Source organism: Phyllobates terribilis, unplaced genomic scaffold, assembly GCF_046119375.1.
Source record: "Phyllobates terribilis strain yellow unplaced genomic scaffold, ASM4611937v1 Scaffold_15__1_contigs__length_34870131, whole genome shotgun sequence".
Lineage (NCBI taxonomy): Eukaryota > Metazoa > Chordata > Amphibia > Anura > Dendrobatidae > Phyllobates > Phyllobates terribilis.
The window spans coordinates 18,483,143-18,507,766 of NW_027362775.1; positions in this window are offsets into that span (position 1 = coordinate 18,483,143).

Consider the following 24,624-nt stretch of genomic DNA (forward strand, 5'->3'; position numbering starts at 1 on the left):
GCTTCGAAACTCTTCCATTGTTCTCGGAATTCTGCTGAAGTTTAAAAATGCTTCGGAACTCTTCCATTGTTCTTGGAATTCCGCTGACATATAAAAATGCTTCGGAAATCTTGCATTGTTCTCGGCATTCCGCTGACGTTTAAAAATGCTTCGGAACTCTTCAATTGTTCTCGGAATTTTGCTGAACTTTTAAAATGCTTTGGAACTCTTCCATTGCTTTCGGAATTCTGCTGAAGTTAAAAAATGCTTCAGAACTCTTACATTCTTCTCGGAATTCTGCTGACGTTTAAAAATGCTGCGGAACTCTTCCATTGTTCTCGGAATTCTGCTGAAGTTTATAAATGCTTCAGAACTCTTCCATTGTTCTCAGAATTCCGCTGACGTTTAAAAATGCTTCGGAAATCTTCCATTGTTTTCAAAATTCCGCTGACGTTTAAAAATGCTTCAGAACTATTCCATTGTTCTCGGAATTCCGCTGACGTTTAAAAATGCTTCACAACTCTTCCATTGTTCTCGGATTTCCGCTGACTTTTAAAAATGCTTCGGAACTCTTCCATTGTTCTCCAAATTCCGCTGAAGTTTAAAAATGCTTCGGAACCCTTCCATTGTTCTCGGAATTCTGCTGAAGTTTAAAAATGCTTCGGAACTCTTCCTTTGTTCTCAGAATTCCGCTGACGTTTATAAATGCTTCGGAAATCTTCCATTGTTTTCAAAATTCCGCTGACGCTTAAAAATGCTTCAGAACTCTTCCATTGTTCTCGGAATTCCGCTGACGTTTAATAATGCTTCGCAACTCTTTCATTGTTCTCGGAATTCCACTGACGTTTAAAAATGCTTCGGAACTCTTCCATTGTTCTCCAAATTCCGCTGAAGTTTAAAAATGCTTCGGAACCCTTCCATTGTTCTCGGAATTCTGCTGAAGTTTAAAAATGCTTCGGAACTCTTCCATTGTTCTCAGAATTCCGCTGACGTTTATAAATGCTTCGGAAATCTTCCATTGTTTTCAAAATTCCGCTGACGCTTAAAAATGCTTCAGAACTCTTCCATTGTTCTCGGAATTCCGTTGAAGTTTAAAAATGCTTCGTACCTCTTCCATTGTTCTCAGAATTCCGCTGACGTTTAAAAATGCTTCGGAAATCTTCCATTGTTCTCAGAATTCCGCTGACTTTTAAAAATACTTCGGAACTCTTCCATTGTTCTCCAAATTCCGCTGAAGTTTAAAAATGCTTCGGAACTCTTCCATTGTTGTCGGAATTCCGCTGACGTTTAAAAATGCTTCACAACTCTTCCATTGTTCCCGGAATTCCGCTGACTTTTAAAAATGCTTCGGAACTCTTTCATTGTTCTCAGAATTCGGGTGAAGTTTAAAAATGCTTCGGAACTCTTCTACTGTTCTCGGAATTCCGCTGAAGTTTAAAAATGCTTAAAATCTCTTCCATTGTTCTCGGAATTCTGCTGACATATAAAAATGCTTCGGAAATCTTGCATTGTTCTCGGCATTCCGCTGACATTTAAAAATGCTTCGGTACTCTTCCATTGTTCTCGGAATTCCGCTGACATATAAAAATGCTTCGGAAATCTTGCATTGTTCTCGGCATTCCGCTGACGTTTAAAAATGCTTCGGAACTCTTCCATTGTTCTCAGAATTCCGCTGACGTTTAAAAATGCTTCGGAAATCTTCCATTGTTTTCAAAATTCCACTGACGTTTAAAAATGCTTCAGAACTCTTCCATTGTTCTCGGAATTCCGCTGACGTTTAATAATGCTTCGCAACTCTTTCATTGTTCTCGGAATTCCGCTGACGTTTAAAAATGCTTCGGAACTCTTCCATTGTTCTCGAAATTCCGTTGAAGTTTAAAAATGCTTCGAAACTCTTCCATTGTTCTCGGAATTCTGCTGAAGTTTAAAAATGCTTCGGAACTCTTCCATTCTTCTCAGAATTCCGCTGACGTTTAAAAATGCTTCGGAAATCTTGCATTGTTCTCGGCATTCCGCTGACGTTTAAAAATGCTTCGGAACTCTTCAATTGTTCTCGGAATTCTGCTGAACTTTTAAAATGCTTTGGAACTCTTCCATTGCTCTCGGAATTCGGTTGAAGTTTAAAAATGCTTCGGAACTCTTCCATTGTTCTCGGAATTCTGGTGAAGTTTATAAATGCTTCAGAACTCTTCCATTGTTCTCAGAATTCCTCTGACGTTTAAAAATGCTTCGGAAATCTTCCATTGTTCTCGGAATTCTGCTGAAGTTTAAAAATGCTTCGGAACTCTTCCATTGTTCTCGAAATTCCATTGAAGTTTAAAAATGCTTCGAAACTCTTCCATTGTTCTCGGAATTCTGCTGAAGTTTAAAAATGCTTCGGAACTCTTCCATTGTTCTTGGAATTCCGCTGACATATAAAAATGCTTCGGAAATCTTGCATTGTTCTCGGCATTCCGCTGACGTTTAAAAATGCTTCGGAACTCTTCAATTGTTCTCGGAATTCTGCTGAACTTTTAAAATGCTTTGGAACTCTTCCATTGCTTTCGGAATTCTGCTGAAGTTAAAAAATGCTTCAGAACTCTTACATTCTTCTCGGAATTCTGCTGACGTTTAAAAATGCTGCGGAACTCTTCCATTGTTCTCGGAATTCCGTTGAAGTTTAAAAATGCTTCGAAACTCTTCCATTGTTCTCGGAATTCTGCTGAAGTTTAAAAATGCTTTGGAACTCTTCCATTGTTCTCAGAATTCCGCTGACGTTTAAAAATGCTTCGGTACTCTTCCATTGTTCTCGGAATTCCGCTGACATATAAAAATGCTTCGGAAATCTTGCATTGTTCTCGGCATTCCGCTGACGTTTAAAAATGCTTCGGAACTCTTCCATTGTTCTCAGAATTCCGCTGACGTTTAAAAATGCTTCGGAAATCTTCCATTGTTTTCAAAATTCCGCTGACGTTTAAAAATGCTTCAGAACTCTTCCATTGTTCTCGGAATTCCGCTGACGTTTAATAATGCTTCGCAACTCTTTCATTGTTCTCGGAATTCCGCTGACGTTTAAAAATGCTTCGGAACTCTTCCATTGTTCTCGGAATTCTGCTGAACTTTTAAAATGCTTTGGAACTCTTCCATTGCTTTCGGAATTCTGCTGAAGTTTAAAAATGCTTCAGAACTCTTACATTCTTCTCGGAATTCTGCTGACGTTTAAAAATGCTGCGGAACTCTTCCATTGTTCTCAGAATTCCGCTGACGTTTAAAAATGCTTCGGAACTGTTCCATTGTTCTCGGAATTCTGCTGACGTTTAAAAATGCTTCGGAAATCTTGCATTGTTCTCGGCATTCCGCTGACGTTTAAAAATGCTTCGGAACTCTTCCATTGTTCTCAGAATTCCGCTGACGTTTAAAAATGCTTCGGAAATCTTCCATTGTTTTCAAAATTCCGCTGACGTTTAAAAATGCTTCAGAACTCTTCCATTGTTCTCGGAATTCCGCTGACGTTTAATAATGCTTCGCAACTCTTTCATTGTTCTCGGAATTCCGCTGACGTTTAAATATGCTTCGGATCTCTTCCATTGTTCTCGAAATTCCGTTGAAGTTTAAAAATGCTTCAGAACTCTTCCATTGTTCTCGGAATTCTGCTGAAGTTTAAAAATGCTTCGGAACTCTTACATTGTTCTCAGAATTCCGCTGACGTTTAAAAATGCTTCGGAACTCTTCAATTGTTCTCGGAATTCTGCTGAACTTTTAAAATGCTTTGGAACTCTTCCATTGCTCTCGGAATTCTGCTGAAGTTTAAAAATGCTTCAGTACTCTTACATTCTTCTCGGAATTCTGCTGACGTTTAAAAATGCTTCGGAACTCTTCCATTGTTCTCAGAATTCCGCTGACGTTTAAAAATGCTTTGGAACTCTTCCATTGTTCTCGGAATTCCGCTGAAGTTTAAAAATGCTTCGGAACCCTTCCATTGTTCTCGGAATTCTGCTGAAGTTTAAAAATGCTTAGGAACTCTTCCATTGTTCTCAGAATTCCGCTGACGTTTAAAAATGCTTCGGAAATCTTCCATTGTTTTCAAAATTCCGCTGACGCTTAAAAATGCTTCAGAACTCTTCCATTGTTCTCGGAATTCCGCTGACGTTTAATAATGCTTCGCAACTCTTTCATTGTTCTCGGAATTCCGCTGACGTTTAAAAATGCTTCGGAACTCTTCCATTGTTCTCGGAATTCCGTTGAAGTTTAAAAATGCTTCAAAACACTTCCATTGTTCTGGGAATTCTGCTGAAGTTTAAAAATGCTTCAGAACTCTTCCATTGTTCTCGGAATTCCGCTGACGTTTAATAATGCTTCGCAACTCTTTCATTGTTCTCGGAATTCCGCTGACGTTTAAAAATGCTTCGGAAATCTTCCATTGTTTTCAAAATTCCGCTGACGTTTAAAAATGCTTCAGAACTATTCCATTGTTCTCGGAATTCTGCTGAAGTTTATAAATGCTTCAGAACTCTTCCATTGTTCTCAGAATTCCGCTGATGTTTAAAAATGCTTCGGAAATCTTCCATTGTTTTCAAAATTCCGCTGACGTTTAAAAATGCTTCAGAACTATTCCATTGTTCTCGGAATTCCGCTGACGTTTAAAAATGCTTCACAACTCTTCCATTGTTCTCGGATTTCCGCTGACTTTTAAAAATGCTTCGGAACTCTTCCATTGTTCTCCAAATTCCGCTGAAGTTTAAAAATGCTTCGGAACACTTCCATTGTTCTCGGAATTCTGCTGAAGTTTAAAAATGCTTCGGAACTCTTCCATTGTTCTCAGAATTCCGCTGACGTTTATAAATGCTTCGGAAATCTTCCATTGTTTTCAAAATTCCGCTGACGCTTAAAAATGCTTCAGAACTCTTCCATTGTTCTCGGAATTCCGCTGACGTTTAATAATGCTTCGCAACTCTTTCATTGTTCTCGGAATTCCACTGACGTTTAAAAATGCTTCGGCACTCATCCATTGTTCTCGGAATTCCGTTGAAGTTTAAAAATGCTTTGTAACTCTTCCATTGTTCTCAGAATTCCGCTGACGTTTAAAAATGCTTCGGAAATCTTCCATTGTTCTCAGAATTCCGCTGACTTTTAAAAATACTTCGGAACTCTTCCATTGTTCTCCAAATTCCGCTGAAGTTTAAAAATGCTTCGGAACTCTTCCATTGTTCTCGGAATTCCGCTGACGTTTAAAAATGCTTCACAACTCTTCCATTGTTCCCGGAATTCCGCTGACTTTTAAAAATGCTTCGGAACTCTTTCATTGTTCTCAGAATTCGGGTGAAGTTTAAAAATGCTTCGGAACTCTTCTACTGTTCTCGGAATTCCGCTGAAGTTTAAAAATGCTTAAAATCTCTTCCATTGTTCTCGGAATTCTGCTGACATATAAAAATGCTTCGGAAATCTTGCATTGTTCACGGCATTCCGCTGACATTTAAAAATGCTTCGGTACTCTTCCATTGTTCTCGGAATTCCGCTGACATATAAAAATGCTTCGGAAATCTTGCATTGTTCTCGGCATTCCGCTGACGTTTAAAAATGCTTCGGAACTCTTCCATTGTTCTCAGAATTCCGCTGACGTTTAAAAATGCTTCGGAAATCTTCCATTGTTTTCAAAATTCCGCTGACGTTTAAAAATGCTTCAGAACTCTTCCATTGTTCTCAGAATTCCGCTGACGTTTAATAATGCTTCGCAACTCTTTCATTGTTCTCGGAATTCCGCTGACGTTTAAAAATGCTTCGGAACTCTTCCATTGTTCTCGAAATTCCGTTGAAGTTTAAAAATGCTTCGAAACTCTTCCATTGTTCTCGGAATTCTGCTGAAGTTTAAAAATGCTTCGGAACTCTTCCATTGTTCTCAGAATTCCGCTGACGTTTAAAAATGCTTCGAAACTCTTCCATTGTTCTCGGAATTCTGCTGACGTTTAAAAATGCTGCGGAACTCTTCCATTGTTCTCGGAATTCCGTTGAAGTTTAAAAATGCTTCGAAACTCTTCCATTGTTCTCGGAATTCTGCTGAAGTTTAAAAATGCTTTGGAACTCTTCCATTGTTCTCAGAATTCCGCTGACGTTTAAAAATGCTTCGGTACTCTTCCATTGTTCTCGGAATTCCGCTGACATATAAAAATGCTTCGGAAATCTTGCATTGTTCTCGGCATTCCGCTGACGTTTAAAAATGCTTCGGAACTCTTCAATTGTTCTCGGAATTCTGCTGAACTTTTAAAATGCTTTGGAACTCTTCCATTGCTCTCGGAATTCGGTTGAAGTTTAAAAATGCTTCGGAACTCTTCCATTGTTCTCGGAATTCTGGTGAAGTTTATAAATGCTTCAGAACTCTTCCATTGTTCTCAGAATTCCTCTGACGTTTAAAAATGCTTCGGAAATCTTCCATTGTTCTCGGAATTCTGCTGAAGTTTAAAAATGCTTCGGAACTCTTCCATTGTTCTCGAAATTCCATTGAAGTTTAAAAATGCTTCGAAACTCTTCCATTGTTCTCGGAATTCTGCTGAAGTTTAAAAATGCTTCGGAACTCTTCCATTGTTCTTGGAATTCCGCTGACATATAAAAATGCTTCGGAAATCTTGCATTGTTCTCGGCATTCCGCTGACGTTTAAAAATGCTTCGGAAATCTTCCATTGTTCTCAGAATTCCGCTGACTTTAAAAAATACTTCGGAACTCTTCCATTGTTCTCCAAATTCCGCTGAAGTTTAAAAATGCTTCGGAACTCTTCCATTGTTCTCGGAATTCCGCTGACGTTTAAAAATGCTTCACAACTCTTCCATTGTTCTCGGAATTCCGCTGACATATAAAAATGCTTCGGAACTCTTTCATTGTTCTCAGAATTCGGGTGAAGTTTAAAAATGCTTCGGAACTCTTCTACTGTTCTCGGAATTCCGCTGAAGTTTAAAAATGCTTAAAATATCTTCCATTGTTCTCGGAATTCTGCTGACATATAAAAATGCTTCGGAAATCTTGCATTGTTCTCGGCATTCCGCTGACATTTAAAAATGCTTCGGTACTCTTCCATTGTTCTCGGAATTCCGCTGACATATAAAAATGCTTCGGAAATCTTGCATTGTTCTCGGCATTCCGCTGACGTTTAAAAATGCTTCGGAACTCTTCCATTGTTCTCAGAATTCCGCTGACGTTTAAAAATGCTTCGGAAATCTTCCATTGTTTTCAAAATTCCGCTGACGTTTAAAAATGCTTCAGAACTCTTCCATTGTTCTCGGAATTCCGCTGACGTTTAATAATGCTTCGCAACTCTTTCATTGTTCTCGGAATTCCGCTGACGTTTAAAAATGCTTCGGAACTCTTCCATTGTTCTCGAAATTCCGTTGAAGTTTAAAAATGCTTCGAAACTCTTCCATTGTTCTCGGAATTCTGCTGAAGTTTAAAAATGCTTCGGAACTCTTCCATTCTTCTCAGAATTCCGCTGACGTTTAAAAATGCTTCGGAAATCTTGCATTGTTTTCGGCATTCCGCTGACGTTTAAAAATGCTTCGGAACTCTTCAATTGTTCTCGGAATTCTGCTGAACTTTTAAAATGCTTTGGAACTCTTCCATTGCTCTCGGAATTCGGTTGAAGTTTAAAAATGCTTCGGAACTCTTCCATTGTTCTCGGAATTCTGGTGAAGTTTATAAATGCTTCAGAACTCTTCCATTGTTCTCAGAATTCCTCTGACGTTTAAAAATGCTTCGGAAATCTTCCATTGTTCTCGGAATTCTGCTGAAGTTTAAAAATGCTTCGGAACTCTTCCATTGTTCTCGAAATTCCATTGAAGTTTAAAAATGCTTCGAAACTCTTCCATTGTTCTCGGAATTCTGCTGAAGTTTAAAAATGCTTCGGAACTCTTCCATTGTTCTTGGAATTCCGCTGACATATAAAAATGCTTCGGAAATCTTGCATTGTTCTCGGCATTCCGCTGACGTTTAAAAATGCTTCGGAACTCTTCAATTGTTCTCGGAATTCTGCTGAACTTTTAAAATGCTTTGGAACTCTTCCATTGCTTTCGGAATTCTGCTGAAGTTAAAAAATGCTTCAGAACTCTTACATTCTTCTCGGCATTCCGCTGACGTTTAAAAATGCTTCGGAACTCTTCCATTGTTCTCAGAATTCCGCTGACGTTTAAAAATGCTTCGGAAATCTTCCATTGTTTTCAAAATTCCGCTGACGTTTAAAAATGCTTCAGAACTCTTCCATTGTTCTCGGAATTCCGCTGACGTTTAATAATGCTTCGCAACTCTTTCATTGTTCTCGGAATTCCGCTGACGTTTAAAAATGCTTCGGAACTCTTCCATTGTTCTCGGAATTCCGTTGAAGTTTAAAAATGCTTCAAAACACTTCCATTGTTCTGGGAATTCTGCTGAAGTTTAAAAATGCTTCAGAACTCTTCCATTGTTCTCGGAATTCCGCTGACGTTTAATAATGCTTCGCAACTCTTTCATTGTTCTCGGAATTCCGCTGACGTTTAAAAATGCTACGGAACTCTTCCATTGTTCTCGGAATTCTGCTGAAGTTTATAAATGCTTCAGAACTCTTCCATTGTTCTCAGAATTCCGCTGACGTTTAAAAATGCTTCGGAAATCTTCCATTGTTTTCAAAATTCCGCTGACGTTTAAAAATGCTTCAGAACTATTCCATTGTTCTCGGAATTCCGCTGACGTTTAAAAATGCTTCACAACTCTTCCATTGTTCTCGGATTTCCGCTGACTTTTAAAAATGCTTCGGAACTCTTCCATTGTTCTCCAAATTCCGCTGAAGTTTAAAAATGCTTCGGAACCCTTCCATTGTTCTCGGAATTCTGCTGAAGTTTAAAAATGCTTCGGAACTCTTCCTTTGTTCTCAGAATTCCGCTGACGTTTATAAATGCTTCGGAAATCTTCCATTGTTTTCAAAATTCCGCTGACGCTTAAAAATGCTTCAGAACTCTTCCATTGTTCTCGGAATTCCGCTGACGTTTAATAATGCTTCGCAACTCTTTCATTGTTCTCGGAATTCCACTGACGTTTAAAAATGCTTCGGAACTCTTCCATTGTTCTCCAAATTCCGCTGAAGTTTAAAAATGCTTCGGAACCCTTCCATTGTTCTCGGAATTCTGCTGAAGTTTAAAAATGCTTCGGAACTCTTCCATTGTTCTCAGAATTCCGCTGACGTTTATAAATGCTTCGGAAATCTTCCATTGTTTTCAAAATTCCGCTGACGCTTAAAAATGCTTCAGAACTCTTCCATTGTTCTCGGAATTCCGTTGAAGTTTAAAAATGCTTCGTACCTCTTCCATTGTTCTCAGAATTCCGCTGACGTTTAAAAATGCTTCGGAAATCTTCCATTGTTCTCAGAATTCCGCTGACTTTTAAAAATACTTCGGAACTCTTCCATTGTTCTCCAAATTCCGCTGAAGTTTAAAAATGCTTCGGAACTCTTCCATTGTTGTCGGAATTCCGCTGACGTTTAAAAATGCTTCACAACTCTTCCATTGTTCCCGGAATTCCGCTGACTTTTAAAAATGCTTCGGAACTCTTTCATTGTTCTCAGAATTCGGGTGAAGTTTAAAAATGCTTCGGAACTCTTCTACTGTTCTCGGAATTCCGCTGAAGTTTAAAAATGCTTAAAATCTCTTCCATTGTTCTCGGAATTCTGCTAACATATAAAAATGCTTCGGAAATCTTGCATTGTTCTCGGCATTCCGCTGACATTTAAAAATGCTTCGGTACTCTTCCATTGTTCTCGGAATTCCGCTGACATATAAAAATGCTTCGGAAATCTTGCATTGTTCTCGGCATTCCGCTGACGTTTAAAAATGCTTCGGAACTCTTCCATTGTTCTCAGAATTCCGCTGACGTTTAAAAATGCTTCGGAAATCTTCCATTGTTTTCAAAATTCCACTGACGTTTAAAAATGCTTCAGAACTCTTCCATTGTTCTCGGAATTCCGCTGACGTTTAATAATGCTTCGCAACTCTTTCATTGTTCTCGGAATTCCGCTGACGTTTAAAAATGCTTCGGAACTCTTCCATTGTTCTCGAAATTCCGTTGAAGTTTAAAAATGCTTCGAAACTCTTCCATTGTTCTCGGAATTCTGCTGAAGTTTAAAAATGCTTCGGAACTCTTCCATTCTTCTCAGAATTCCGCTGACGTTTAAAAATGCTTCGGAAATCTTGCATTGTTCTCGGCATTCCGCTGACGTTTAAAAATGCTTCGGAAATCTTGCATTGTTCTCAGAATTCCGCTGACGTTTAAAAATGCTTCGGAAATCTTCCATTGTTCTCAGAATTCCGCTGACTTTTAAAAATACTTCGGAACTCTTCCATTGTTCTCCAAATTCCGCTGAAGTTTAAAAATGCTTCGGAACTCTTCCATTGTTCTCGGAATTCCGCTGACGTTTAAAAATGCTTCACAACTCTTCCATTGTTCCCGGAATTCCGCTGACTTTTAAAAATGCTTCGGAACTCTTTCATTGTTCTCAGAATTCGGGTGAAGTTTAAAAATGCTTCGGAACTCTTCTACTGTTCTCGGAATTCCGCTGAAGTTTAAAAATGCTTAAAATCTCTTCCATTGTTCTCGGAATTCTGCTGACATATAAAAATGCTTCGGAAATCTTGCATTGTTCACGGCATTCCGCTGACATTTAAAAATGCTTCGGTACTCTTCCATTGTTCTCGGAATTCCGCTGACATATAAAAATGCTTCGGAAATCTTGCATTGTTCTCGGCATTCCGCTGACGTTTAAAAATGCTTCGGAACTCTTCCATTGTTCTCAGAATTCCGCTGACGTTTAAAAATGCTTCGGAAATCTTCCATTGTTTTCAAAATTCCGCTGACGTTTAAAAATGCTTCAGAACTCTTCCATTGTTCTCAGAATTCCGCTGACGTTTAATAATGCTTCGCAACTCTTTCATTGTTCTCGGAATTCCGCTGACGTTTAAAAATGCTTCGGAACTCTTCCATTGTTCTCGAAATTCCGTTGAAGTTTAAAAATGCTTCGAAACTCTTCCATTGTTCTCGGAATTCTGCTGAAGTTTAAAAATGCTTCGGAACTCTTCCATTGTTCTCAGAATTCCGCTGACGTTTAAAAATGCTTCGAAACTCTTCCATTGTTCTCGGAATTCTGCTGACGTTTAAAAATGCTGCGGAACTCTTCCATTGTTCTCGGAATTCCGTTGAAGTTTAAAAATGCTTCGAAACTCTTCCATTGTTCTCGGAATTCTGCTGAAGTTTAAAAATGCTTTGGAACTCTTCCATTGTTCTCAGAATTCCGCTGACGTTTAAAAATGCTTCGGTACTCTTCCATTGTTCTCGGAATTCCGCTGACATATAAAAATGCTTCGGAAATCTTGCATTGTTCTCGGCATTCCGCTGACGTTTAAAAATGCTTCGGAACTCTTCAATTGTTCTCGGAATTCTGCTGAACTTTTAAAATGCTTTGGAACTCTTCCATTGCTCTCGGAATTCGGTTGAAGTTTAAAAATGCTTCGGAACTCTTCCATTGTTCTCGGAATTCTGGTGAAGTTTATAAATGCTTCAGAACTCTTCCATTGTTCTCAGAATTCCTCTGACGTTTAAAAATGCTTCGGAAATCTTCCATTGTTCTCGGAATTCTGCTGAAGTTTAAAAATGCTTCGGAACTCTTCCATTGTTCTCGAAATTCCATTGAAGTTTAAAAATGCTTCGAAACTCTTCCATTGTTCTCGGAATTCTGCTGAAGTTTAAAAATGCTTCGGAACTCTTCCATTGTTCTTGGAATTCCGCTGACATATAAAAATGCTTCGGAAATCTTGCATTGTTCTCGGCATTCCGCTGACGTTTAAAAATGCTTCGGAAATCTTCCATTGTTCTCAGAATTCCGCTGACTTTAAAAAATACTTCGGAACTCTTCCATTGTTCTCCAAATTCCGCTGAAGTTTAAAAATGCTTCGGAACTCTTCCATTGTTCTCGGAATTCCGCTGACGTTTAAAAATGCTTCACAACTCTTCCATTGTTCTCGGAATTCCGCTGACATATAAAAATGCTTCGGAACTCTTTCATTGTTCTCAGAATTCGGGTGAAGTTTAAAAATGCTTCGGAACTCTTCTACTGTTCTCGGAATTCCGCTGAAGTTTAAAAATGCTTAAAATATCTTCCATTGTTCTCGGAATTCTGCTGACATATAAAAATGCTTCGGAAATCTTGCATTGTTCTCGGCATTCCGCTGACATTTAAAAATGCTTCGGTACTCTTCCATTGTTCTCGGAATTCCGCTGACATATAAAAATGCTTCGGAAATCTTGCATTGTTCTCGGCATTCCGCTGACGTTTAAAAATGCTTCGGAACTCTTCCATTGTTCTCAGAATTCCGCTGACGTTTAAAAATGCTTCGGAAATCTTCCATTGTTTTCAAAATTCCGCTGACGTTTAAAAATGCTTCAGAACTCTTCCATTGTTCTCGGAATTCCGCTGACGTTTAATAATGCTTCGCAACTCTTTCATTGTTCTCGGAATTCCGCTGACGTTTAAAAATGCTTCGGAACTCTTCCATTGTTCTCGAAATTCCGTTGAAGTTTAAAAATGCTTCGAAACTCTTCCATTGTTCTCGGAATTCTGCTGAAGTTTAAAAATGCTTCGGAACTCTTCCATTCTTCTCAGAATTCCGCTGACGTTTAAAAATGCTTCGGAAATCTTGCATTGTTTTCGGCATTCCGCTGACGTTTAAAAATGCTTCGGAACTCTTCAATTGTTCTCGGAATTCTGCTGAACTTTTAAAATGCTTTGGAACTCTTCCATTGCTCTCGGAATTCGGTTGAAGTTTAAAAATGCTTCGGAACTCTTCCATTGTTCTCGGAATTCTGGTGAAGTTTATAAATGCTTCAGAACTCTTCCATTGTTCTCAGAATTCCTCTGACGTTTAAAAATGCTTCGGAAATCTTCCATTGTTCTCGGAATTCTGCTGAAGTTTAAAAATGCTTCGGAACTCTTCCATTGTTCTCGAAATTCCATTGAAGTTTAAAAATGCTTCGAAACTCTTCCATTGTTCTCGGAATTCTGCTGAAGTTTAAAAATGCTTCGGAACTCTTCCATTGTTCTTGGAATTCCGCTGACATATAAAAATGCTTCGGAAATCTTGCATTGTTCTCGGCATTCCGCTGACGTTTAAAAATGCTTCGGAACTCTTCAATTGTTCTCGGAATTCTGCTGAACTTTTAAAATGCTTTGGAACTCTTCCATTGCTTTCGGAATTCTGCTGAAGTTAAAAAATGCTTCAGAACTCTTACATTCTTCTCGGAATTCTGCTGACGTTTAAAAATGCTGCGGAACTCTTCCATTGTTCTCGGAATTCCGTTGAAGTTTAAAAATGCTTCGAAACTCTTCCATTGTTCTCGGAATTCTGCTGAAGTTTAAAAATGCTTTGGAACTCTTCCATTGTTCTCAGAATTCCGCTGACGTTTAAAAATGCTTCGGTACTCTTCCATTGTTCTCGGAATTCCGCTGACATATAAAAATGCTTCGGAAATCTTGCATTGTTCTCGGCATTCCGCTGACGTTTAAAAATGCTTCGGAACTCTTCCATTGTTCTCAGAATTCCGCTGACGTTTAAAAATGCTTCGGAAATCTTCCATTGTTTTCAAAATTCCGCTGACGTTTAAAAATGCTTCAGAACTCTTCCATTGTTCTCGGAATTCCGCTGACGTTTAATAATGCTTCGCAACTCTTTCATTGTTCTCGGAATTCCGCTGACGTTTAAAAATGCTTCGGAACTCTTCCATTGTTCTCGGAATTCCGTTGAAGTTTAAAAATGCTTCAAAACACTTCCATTGTTCTGGGAATTCTGCTGAAGTTTAAAAATGCTTCAGAACTCTTCCATTGTTCTCGGAATTCCGCTGACGTTTAATAATGCTTCGCAACTCTTTCATTGTTCTCGGAATTCCGCTGACGTTTAAAAATGCTACGGAACTCTTCCATTGTTCTCGGAATTCTGCTGAAGTTTATAAATGCTTCAGAACTCTTCCATTGTTCTCAGAATTCCGCTGACGTTTAAAAATGCTTCGGAAATCTTCCATTGTTTTCAAAATTCCGCTGACGTTTAAAAATGCTTCAGAACTATTCCATTGTTCTCGGAATTCCGCTGACGTTTAAAAATGCTTCACAACTCTTCCATTGTTCTCGGATTTCCGCTGACTTTTAAAAATGCTTCGGAACTCTTCCATTGTTCTCCAAATTCCGCTGAAGTTTAAAAATGCTTCGGAACCCTTCCATTGTTCTCGGAATTCTGCTGAAGTTTAAAAATGCTTCGGAACTCTTCCTTTGTTCTCAGAATTCCGCTGACGTTTATAAATGCTTCGGAAATCTTCCATTGTTTTCAAAATTCCGCTGACGCTTAAAAATGCTTCAGAACTCTTCCATTGTTCTCGGAATTCCGCTGACGTTTAATAATGCTTCGCAACTCTTTCATTGTTCTCGGAATTCCACTGACGTTTAAAAATGCTTCGGAACTCTTCCATTGTTCTCCAAATTCCGCTGAAGTTTAAAAATGCTTCGGAACCCTTCCATTGTTCTCGGAATTCTGCTGAAGTTTAAAAATGCTTCGGAACTCTTCCATTGTTCTCAGAATTCCGCTGACGTTTATAAATGCTTCGGAAATCTTCCATTGTTTTCAAAATTCCGCTGACGCTTAAAAATGCTTCAGAACTCTTCCATTGTTCTCGGAATTCCGTTGAAGTTTAAAAATGCTTCGTACCTCTTCCATTGTTCTCAGAATTCCGCTGACGTTTAAAAATGCTTCGGAAATCTTCCATTGTTCTCAGAATTCCGCTGACTTTTAAAAATACTTCGGAACTCTTCCATTGTTCTCCAAATTCCGCTGAAGTTTAAAAATGCTTCGGAACTCTTCCATTGTTGTCGGAATTCCGCTGACGTTTAAAAATGCTTCACAACTCTTCCATTGTTCCCGGAATTCCGCTGACTTTTAAAAATGCTTCGGAACTCTTTCATTGTTCTCAGAATTCGGGTGAAGTTTAAAAATGCTTCGGAACTCTTCTACTGTTCTCGGAATTCCGCTGAAGTTTAAAAATGCTTAAAATCTCTTCCATTGTTCTCGGAATTCTGCTAACATATAAAAATGCTTCGGAAATCTTGCATTGTTCTCGGCATTCCGCTGACATTTAAAAATGCTTCGGTACTCTTCCATTGTTCTCGGAATTCCGCTGACATATAAAAATGCTTCGGAAATCTTGCATTGTTCTCGGCATTCCGCTGACGTTTAAAAATGCTTCGGAACTCTTCCATTGTTCTCAGAATTCCGCTGACGTTTAAAAATGCTTCGGAAATCTTCCATTGTTTTCAAAATTCCACTGACGTTTAAAAATGCTTCAGAACTCTTCCATTGTTCTCGGAATTCCGCTGACGTTTAATAATGCTTCGCAACTCTTTCATTGTTCTCGGAATTCCGCTGACGTTTAAAAATGCTTCGGAACTCTTCCATTGTTCTCGAAATTCCGTTGAAGTTTAAAAATGCTTCGAAACTCTTCCATTGTTCTCGGAATTCTGCTGAAGTTTAAAAATGCTTCGGAACTCTTCCATTCTTCTCAGAATTCCGCTGACGTTTAAAAATGCTTCGGAAATCTTGCATTGTTCTCGGCATTCCGCTGACGTTTAAAAATGCTTCGGAACTCTTCAATTGTTCTCGGAATTCTGCTGAACTTTTAAAATGCTTTGGAACTCTTCCATTGCTCTCGGAATTCGGTTGAAGTTTAAAAATGCTTCGGAACTCTTCCATTGTTCTCGGAATTCTGGTGAAGTTTATAAATGCTTCAGAACTCTTCCATTGTTCTCAGAATTCCTCTGACGTTTAAAAATGCTTCGGAAATCTTCCATTGTTCTCGGAATTCTGCTGAAGTTTAAAAATGCTTCGGAACTCTTCCATTGTTCTCGAAATTCCATTGAAGTTTAAAAATGCTTCGAAACTCTTCCATTGTTCTCGGAATTCTGCTGAAGTTTAAAAATGCTTCGGAACTCTTCCATTGTTCTTGGAATTCCGCTGACATATAAAAATGCTTCGGAAATCTTGCATTGTTCTCGGCATTCCGCTGACGTTTAAAAATGCTTCGGAACTCTTCAATTGTTCTCGGAATTCTGCTGAACTTTTAAAATGCTTTGGAACTCTTCCATTGCTTTCGGAATTCTGCTGAAGTTAAAAAATGCTTCAGAACTCTTACATTCTTCTCGGAATTCTGCTGACGTTTAAAAATGCTGCGGAACTCTTCCATTGTTCTCGGAATTCCGCTGACATATAAAAATGCTTCGGAAATCTTGCATTGTTCTCGGCATTCCGCTGACGTTTAAAAATGCTTCGGAACTCTTCCATTGTTCTCAGAATTCCGCTGACGTTTAAAAATGCTTCGGAAATCTTCCATTGTTTTCAAAATTCCGCTGACGTTTAAAAATGCTTCAGAACTCTTCCATTGTTCTCGGAATTCCGCTGACGTTTAATAATGCTTCGCAACTCTTTCATTGTTCTCGGAATTCCGCTGACGTTTAAAAATGCTTCGGAACTCTTCCATTGTTCTCGGAATTCTGCTGAACTTTTAAAATGCTTTGGAACTCTTCCATTGCTTTCGGAATTCTGCTGAAGTTTAAAAATGCTTCAGAACTCTTACATTCTTCTCGGAATTCTGCTGACGTTTAAAAATGCTGCGGAACTCTTCCATTGTTCTCAGAATTCCGCTGACGTTTAAAAATGCTTCGGAACTGTTCCATTGTTCTCGGAATTCTGCTGACGTTTAAAAATGCTTCGGAAATCTTGCATTGTTCTCGGCATTCCGCTGACGTTTAAAAATGCTTCGGAGCTCTTCCATTGTTCTCAGAATTCCGCTGACGTTTAAAAATGCTTCGGAAATCTTCCATTGTTTTCAAAATTCCGCTGACGTTTAAAAATGCTTCAGAACTCTTCCATTGTTCTCGGAATTCCGCTGACGTTTAATAATGCTTCGCAACTCTTTCATTGTTCTCGGAATTCCGCTGACGTTTAAATATGCTTCGGATCTCTTCCATTGTTCTCGAAATTCCGTTGAAGTTTAAAAATGCTTCCAAACTCTTCCATTGTTCTCGGAATTCTGCTGAAGTTTAAAAATGCTTCGGAACTCTTACATTGTTCTCAGAATTCCGCTGACGTTTAAAAATGCTTCGGAACTCTTCAATTGTTCTCGGAATTCTGCTGAACTTTTAAAATGCTTTGGAACTCTTCCATTGCTCTCGGAATTCTGCTGAAGTTTAAAAATGCTTCAGTACTCTTACATTCTTCTCGGAATTCTGCTGACGTTTAAAAATGCTTCGGAACTCTTCCATTGTTCTCAGAATTCCGCTGACGTTTAAAAATGCTTTGGAACTCTTCCATTGTTCTCGGAATTCCGCTGAAGTTTAAAAATGCTTCGGAACCCTTCCATTGTTCTCGGAATTCTGCTGAAGTTTAAAAATGCTTAGGAACTCTTCCATTGTTCTCAGAATTCCGCTGACGTTTAAAAATGCTTCGGAAATCTTCCATTGTTTTCAAAATTCCGCTGACGCTTAAAAATGCTTCAGAACTCTTCCATTGTTCTCGGAATTCCGCTGACGTTTAATAATGCTTCGCAACTCTTTCATTGTTCTCGGAATTCCGCTGACGTTTAAAAATGCTTCGGAACTCTTCCATTGTTCTCGGAATTCCGTTGAAGTTTAAAAATGCTTCAAAACACTTCCATTGTTCTGGGAATTCTGCTGAAGTTTAAAAATGCTTCAGAACTCTTCCATTGTTCTCGGAATTCCGCTGACGTTTAATAATGCTTCGCAACTCTTTCATTGTTCTCGGAATTCCGCTGACGTTTAAAAATGCTTCGGAAATCTTCCATTGTTTTCAAAATTCCGCTGACGTTTAAAAATGCTTCAGAACTATTCCATTGTTCTCGGAATTCTGCTGAAGTTTATAAATGCTTCAGAACTCTTCCATTGTTCTCAGAATTCCGCTGACGTTTAAAAATGCTTCGGAAATCTTCCATTGTTTTCAAAATTCCGCTGACGTTTAAAAATGCTTCAGAACTATTCCATTGTTCTCGGAATTCCGCTGACGTTTAAAAATGCTTCACAACTCTTCCATTGTTCTCGGATTTCCGCTGACTTTTAAAAATGCTTCGGAACTCTTCCATTGTTCTCCAAATTCCGCTGAAGTTTAAAAATGCTTCGGAACACTTCCATTGTTCTCGGAATTCTGCTGAAGTTTAAAAATGCTTCGGAACTCTTCCATTGTTCTCAGAATTCCGCTGACGTTTATAAATGCTTCGGAAATCTTCCATTGTTTTCAAAATTCCGCTGACGCTTAAAAATGCTTCAGAACTCTTCCATTGTTCTCGGAATTCCGCTGACGTTTAATAATGCTTCGCAACTCTTTCATTGTTCTCGGAATTCCACTGACGTTTAAAAATGCTTCGGCACTCATCCATTGTTCTCGGAATTCCGTTGAAGTTTAAAAATGCTTTGTAACTCTTCCATTGTTCTCAGAATTCCGCTGACGTTTAAAAATGCTTCGGAAATCTTCCATTGTTCTCAGAATTCCGCTGACTTTTAAAAATACTTCGGAACTCTTCCATTGTTCTCCAAATTCCGCTGAAGTTTAAAAATGCTTCGGAACTCTTCCATTGTTCTCGGAATTCCGCTGACGTTTAAAAATGCTTCACAACTCTTCCATTGTTCCCGGAATTCCGCTGACTTTTAAAAATGCTTCGGAACTCTTTCATTGTTCTCAGAATTCGGGTGAAGTTTAAAAATGCTTCGGAACTCTTCTACTGTTCTCGGAATTCCGCTGAAGTTTAAAAATGCTTAAAATCTCTTCCATTGTTCTCGGAATTCTGCTGACATATAAAAATGCTTCGGAAATCTTGCATTGTTCACGGCATTCCGCTGACATTTAAAAATGCTTCGGTACTCTTCCATTGTTCTCGGAATTCCGCTGACATATAAAAATGCTTCGGAAATCTTGCATTGTTCTCGGCATTCCGCTGACGTTTAAAAATGCTTCGGAACTCTTCCATTGTTCTCAGAATTCCGCTGACGTTTAAAAATGCTTCGGAAATCTTCCATTGTTTTCAAAATTCCGCTGACGTTTAAAAATGCTTCAGAACTCTTCCATTGTTCTCAGAATTCCGCTGACGTTTAATAATGCTTCGCAACTCTTTCATTGTTCTCGGAATTCCGCTGACGTTTAAAAATGCTTCGGAACTCTTCCATTGTTCTCGAAATTCCGTTGAAGTTTAAAAATGCTTCGAAACTCTTCCATTGTTCTCGGAATTCTGCTGAAGTTTAAAAATGCTTCGGAACTCTTCCATTGTTCTCAGAATTCCGCTGACGTTTAAAAATGCTTCGAAACTCTTCCATTGTTCTCGGAATTCTGCTGACGTTTAAAAATGCTGCGGAACTCTTCCATTGTTCTCGGAATTCCGTTGAAGTTTAAAAATGCTTCGAAACTCTTCCATTGTTCTCGGAATTCTGCTGAAGTTTAAAAATGCTTTGGAACTCTTCCATTGTTCTCAGAATTCCGCTGACGTTTAAAAATGCTTCGGTACTCTTCCATTGTTCTCGGAATTCCGCTGACATATAAAAATGCTTCGGAAATCTTGCATTGTTCTCGGCATTCCGCTGACGTTTAAAAATGCTTCGGAACTCTTCAATTGTTCTCGGAATTCTGCTGAACTTTTAAAATGCTTTGGAACTCTTCCATTGCTCTCGGAATTCGGTTGAAGTTTAAAAATGCTTCGGAACTCTTCCATTGTTCTCGGAATTCTGGTGAAGTTTATAAATGCTTCAGAACTCTTCCATTGTTCTCAGAATTCCTCTGACGTTTAAAAATGCTTCGGAAATCTTCCATTGTTCTCGGAATTCTGCTGAAGTTTAAAAATGCTTCGGAACTCTTCCATTGTTCTCGAAATTCCATTGAAGTTTAAAAATGCTTCGAAACTCTTCCATTGTTCTCGGAATTCTGCTGAAGTTTAAAAATGCTTCGGAACTCTTCCATTGTTCTTGGAATTCCGCTGACATATAAAAATGCTTCGGAAATCTTGCATTGTTCTCGGCATTCCGCTGACGTTTAAAAATGCTTCGGAACTCTTCAATTGTTCTCGGAATTCTGCTGAACTTTTAAAATGCTTTGGAACTCTTCCATTGCTTTCGGAATTCTGCTGAAGTTAAAAAATGCTTCAGAACTCTTACATTCTTCTCGGAATTCTGCTGACGTTTAAAAATGCTGCGGAACTCTTCCATTGTTCTCGGAATTCCGCTGACATATAAAAATGCTTCGGAAATCTTGCATTGTTCTCGGCATTCCGCTGACGTTTAAAAATGCTTCGGAACTCTTCCATTGTTCTCAGAATTCCGCTGACGTTTAAAAATGCTTCGGAAATCTTCCATTGTTTTCAAAATTCCGCTGACGTTTAAAAATGCTTCAGAACTCTTCCATTGTTCTCGGAATTCCGCTGACGTTTAATAATGCTTCGCAACTCTTTCATTGTTCTCGGAATTCCGCTGACGTTTAAAAATGCTTCGGAACTCTTCCATTGTTCTCGAAATTCCGTTGAAGTTTAAAAATGCTTCGAAACTCTTCCATTGTTCTCGGAATTCTGCTGAAGTTTAAAAATGCTTCGGAACTCTTCCATTGTTCTCAGAATTCCGCTGACGTTTAAAAATGCTTCGGAAATCTTGCATTGTTCTCGGCATTCCGCTGACGTTTAAAAATGCTTCGGAACTCTTCAATTGTTCTCGGAATTCTGCTGAACTTTTAAAATGCTTTGGAACTCTTCCATTGCTCTCGGAATTCGGGTGAAGTTTAAAAATGCTTCGGAACTCTTCCATTGTTCTCGGAATTCTGCTGAAGTTTATAAATGCTTCAGAACTCTTCCATTGTTCTCAGAATTCCGCTGACGTTTAAAAATGCTTCGGAAATCTTCCATTGTTCTCGGAATTCTGCTGAAGTTTAAAAATGCTTCGGAACTCTTCCATTGTTCTCGAAATTCCATTGAAGTTTAAAAATGCTTCGAAACTCTTCCATTGTTCTCGGAATTCTGCTGAAGTTTAAAAATGCTTCGGAACTCTTCCATTGTTCTTGGAATTCCGCTGACATATAAAAATGCTTCGGAAATCTTGCATTGTTCTCGGCATTCCGCTGACGTTTAAAAATGCTTCGGAACTCTTCAATTGTTCTCGGAATTCTGCTGAACTTTTAAAATGCTTTGGAACTCTTCCATTGCTTTCGGAATTCTGCTGAAGTTTAAAAATGCTTCAGAACTCTTACATTCTTCTCGGAATTCTGCTGACGTTTAAAAATGCTGCGGAACTCTTCCATTGTTCTCAGAATTCCGCTGACGTTTAAAAATGCTTCGGAACTGTTCCATTGTTCTCGGAATTCTGCTGACGTTTAAAAATGCTTCGGAAATCTTGCATTGTTCTCGGCATTCCGCTGACGTTTAAAAATGCTTCGGAACTCTTCCATTGTTCTCAGAATTCCGCTGACGTTTAAAAATGCTTCGGAAATCTTCCATTGTTTTCAAAATTCCGCTGACGTTTAAAAATGCTTCAGAACTCTTCCATTGTTCTCGGAATTCCGCTGACGTTTAATAATGCTTCGCAACTCTTTCATTGTTCTCGGAATTCCGCTGACGTTTAAATATGCTTCGGATCTCTTCCATTGTTCTCGAAATTCCGTTGAAGTTTAAAAATGCTTCCAAACTCTTCCATTGTTCTCGGAATTCTGCTGAAGTTTAAAAATGCTTCGGAACTCTTCCATTGTTCTCAGAATTCCGCTGACGTTTAAAAATGCTTCGGAACTCTTCAATTGTTCTCGGAATTCTGCTGAACTTTTAAAATGCTTTGGAACTCTTCCATTGCTCTCGGAATTCTGCTGAAGTTTAAAAATGCTTCAGTACTCTTACATTCTTCTCGGAATTCTGCTGACGTTTAAAAATGCTTCGGAACTCTTCCATTGTTCTCAGAATTCCGCTGACGTTTAAAAATGCTTTGGAACTCTTCCATTGTTCTCGGAATTCCGCTGAAGTTTAAAAATGCTTCGGAACCCTTCCATTGTTCTCGGAATTCTGCTGAAGTTTAAAAATGCTTAGGAACTCTTCCATTGTTCTCAGAATTCCGCTGACGTTTAAAAATGCTTCGGAAATCTTCCATTGTTTTCAAAATTCCGCTGACGCTTAAAAATGCTTCAGAACTCTTCCATTGTTCTCGGAATTCCGCTGACGTTTAATAATGCTTCGCAACTCTTTCATTGTTCTCGGAATTCCGCTGACGTTTAAAAATGCTTCGGAACTCTTCCATTGTTCTCGGAATTCCGTTGAAGTTTAAAAATGCTTCAAAACACTTCCATTGTTCTGGGAATTCTGCTGAAGTTTAAAAATGCTTCAGAACTCTTCCATTGTTCTCGGAATTCCGCTGACGTTTAAAAATGCTTCGGAAATCTTCCATTGTTTTCAAAATTCCGCTGACGTTTAAAAATGCTTCAGAACTATTCCATTGTTCTCGGAATTCTGCTGAAGTTTATAAATGCTTCAGAACTCTTCCATTGTTCTCAGAATTCCGCTGACGTTTAAAAATGCTTCGGAAATCTTCCATTGTTTTCAAAATTCCGCTGACGTTTAAAAATGCTTCAGAACTATTCCATTGTTCTCGGAATTCCGCTGACGTTTAAAAATGCTTCACAACTCTTCCATTGTTCTCGGATTTCCGCTGACTTTTAAAAATGCTTCGGAACTCTTCCATTGTTCTCCAAATTCCGCTGAAGTTTAAAAATGCTTCGGAACACTTCCATTGTTCTCGGAATTCTGCTGAAGTTTAAAAATGCTTCGGAAATCTTCCATTGTTTTCAAAATTCCGCTGACGTTTAAAAATGCTTCAGAACTATTCCATTGTTCTCGGAATTCCGCTGACGTTTAAAAATGCTTCACAACTCTTCCATTGTTCTCGGATTTCCGCTGACTTTTAAAAATGCTTCGGAACTCTTCCATTGTTCTCCAAATTCCGCTGAAGTTTAAAAATGCTTCGGCACTCATCCATTGTTCTCGGAATTCCGTTGAAGTTTAAAAATGCTTTGTAACTCTTCCATTGTTCTCAGAATTCCGCTGACGTTTAAAAATGCTTCGGAAATCTTCCATTGTTCTCAGAATTCCGCTGACTTTTAAAAATACTTCGGAACTCTTCCATTGTTCTCCAAATTCCGCTGAAGTTTAAAAATGCTTCGGAACTCTTCCATTGTTCTCGGAATTCCGCTGACGTTTAAAAATGCTTCACAACTCTTCCATTGTTCCCGGAATTCCGCTGACTTTTAAAAATGCTTCGGAACTCTTTCATTGTTCTCAGAATTCGGGTGAAGTTTAAAAATGCTTCGGAACTCTTCTACTGTTCTCGGAATTCCGCTGAAGTTTAAAAGTGCTTAAAATCTCTTCCATTGTTCTCGGAATTCTGCTGACATATAAAAATGCTTCGGAAATCTTGCATTGTTCACGGCATTCCGCTGACATTTAAAAATGCTTCGGTACTCTTCCATTGTTCTCGGAATTCCGCTGACATATAAAAATGCTTCGGAAATCTTGCATTGTTCTCGGCATTCCGCTGACGTTTAAAAATGCTTCGGTACTCTTCCATTGTTCTCAGAATTCCGCTGACGTTTAAAAATGCTTCGGAAATCTTCCATTGTTTTCAAAATTCCGCTGACGTTTAAAAATGCTTCAGAACTCTTCCATTGTTCTCGGAATTCCGCTGACGTTTAATAATGCTTCGCAACTCTTTCATTGTTCTCGGAATTCCGCTGACGTTTAAAAATGCTTCGGAACTCTTCCATTGTTCTCGAAATTCCGTTGAAGTTTAAAAATGCTTCGAAACTCTTCCATTGTTCTCGGAATTCTGCTGAAGTTTAAAAATGCTTCGGAACTCTTCCATTGTTCTCAGAATTCCGCTGACGTTTAAAAATGCTTCGAAACTCTTCCATTGTTCTCGGAATTCTGCTGACGTTTAAAAATGCTGCGGAACTCTTCCATTGTTCTCGGAATTCCGTTGAAGTTTAAAAATGCTTCGAAACTCTTCCATTGTTCTCGGAATTCTGCTGAAGTTTAAAAATGCTTTGGAACTCTTCCATTGTTCTCAGAATTCCGCTGACGTTTAAAAATGCTTCGGTACTCTTCCATTGTTCTCGGAATTCCGCTGACATATAAAAATGCTTCGGAAATCTTGCATTGTTCTCGGCATTCCGCTGACGTTTAAAAATGCTTCGGAACTCTTCCATTGTTCTCGGAATTCCGCTGACGTTTAAAAATGCTTCGGAAATCTTCCATTGTTTTCAAAATTCCGCTGACGTTTAAAAATGCTTCAGAACTCTTCCATTGTTCTCGGAATTCCGCTGACGTTTAATAATGCTTCGCAACTCTTTCATTGTTCTCGGAATTCCGCTGACGTTTAAAAATGCTTCGGAACTCTTCCATTGTTCTCGAAATTCCGTTGAAGTTTAAAAATGCTTCGAAACTCTTCCATTGTTCTCGGAATTCTGCTGAAGTTTAAAAATGCTTCGGAACTCTTCCATTGTTCTCAGAATTCCGCTGACGTTTAAAAATGCTTCGGAAATCTTGCATTGTTCTCG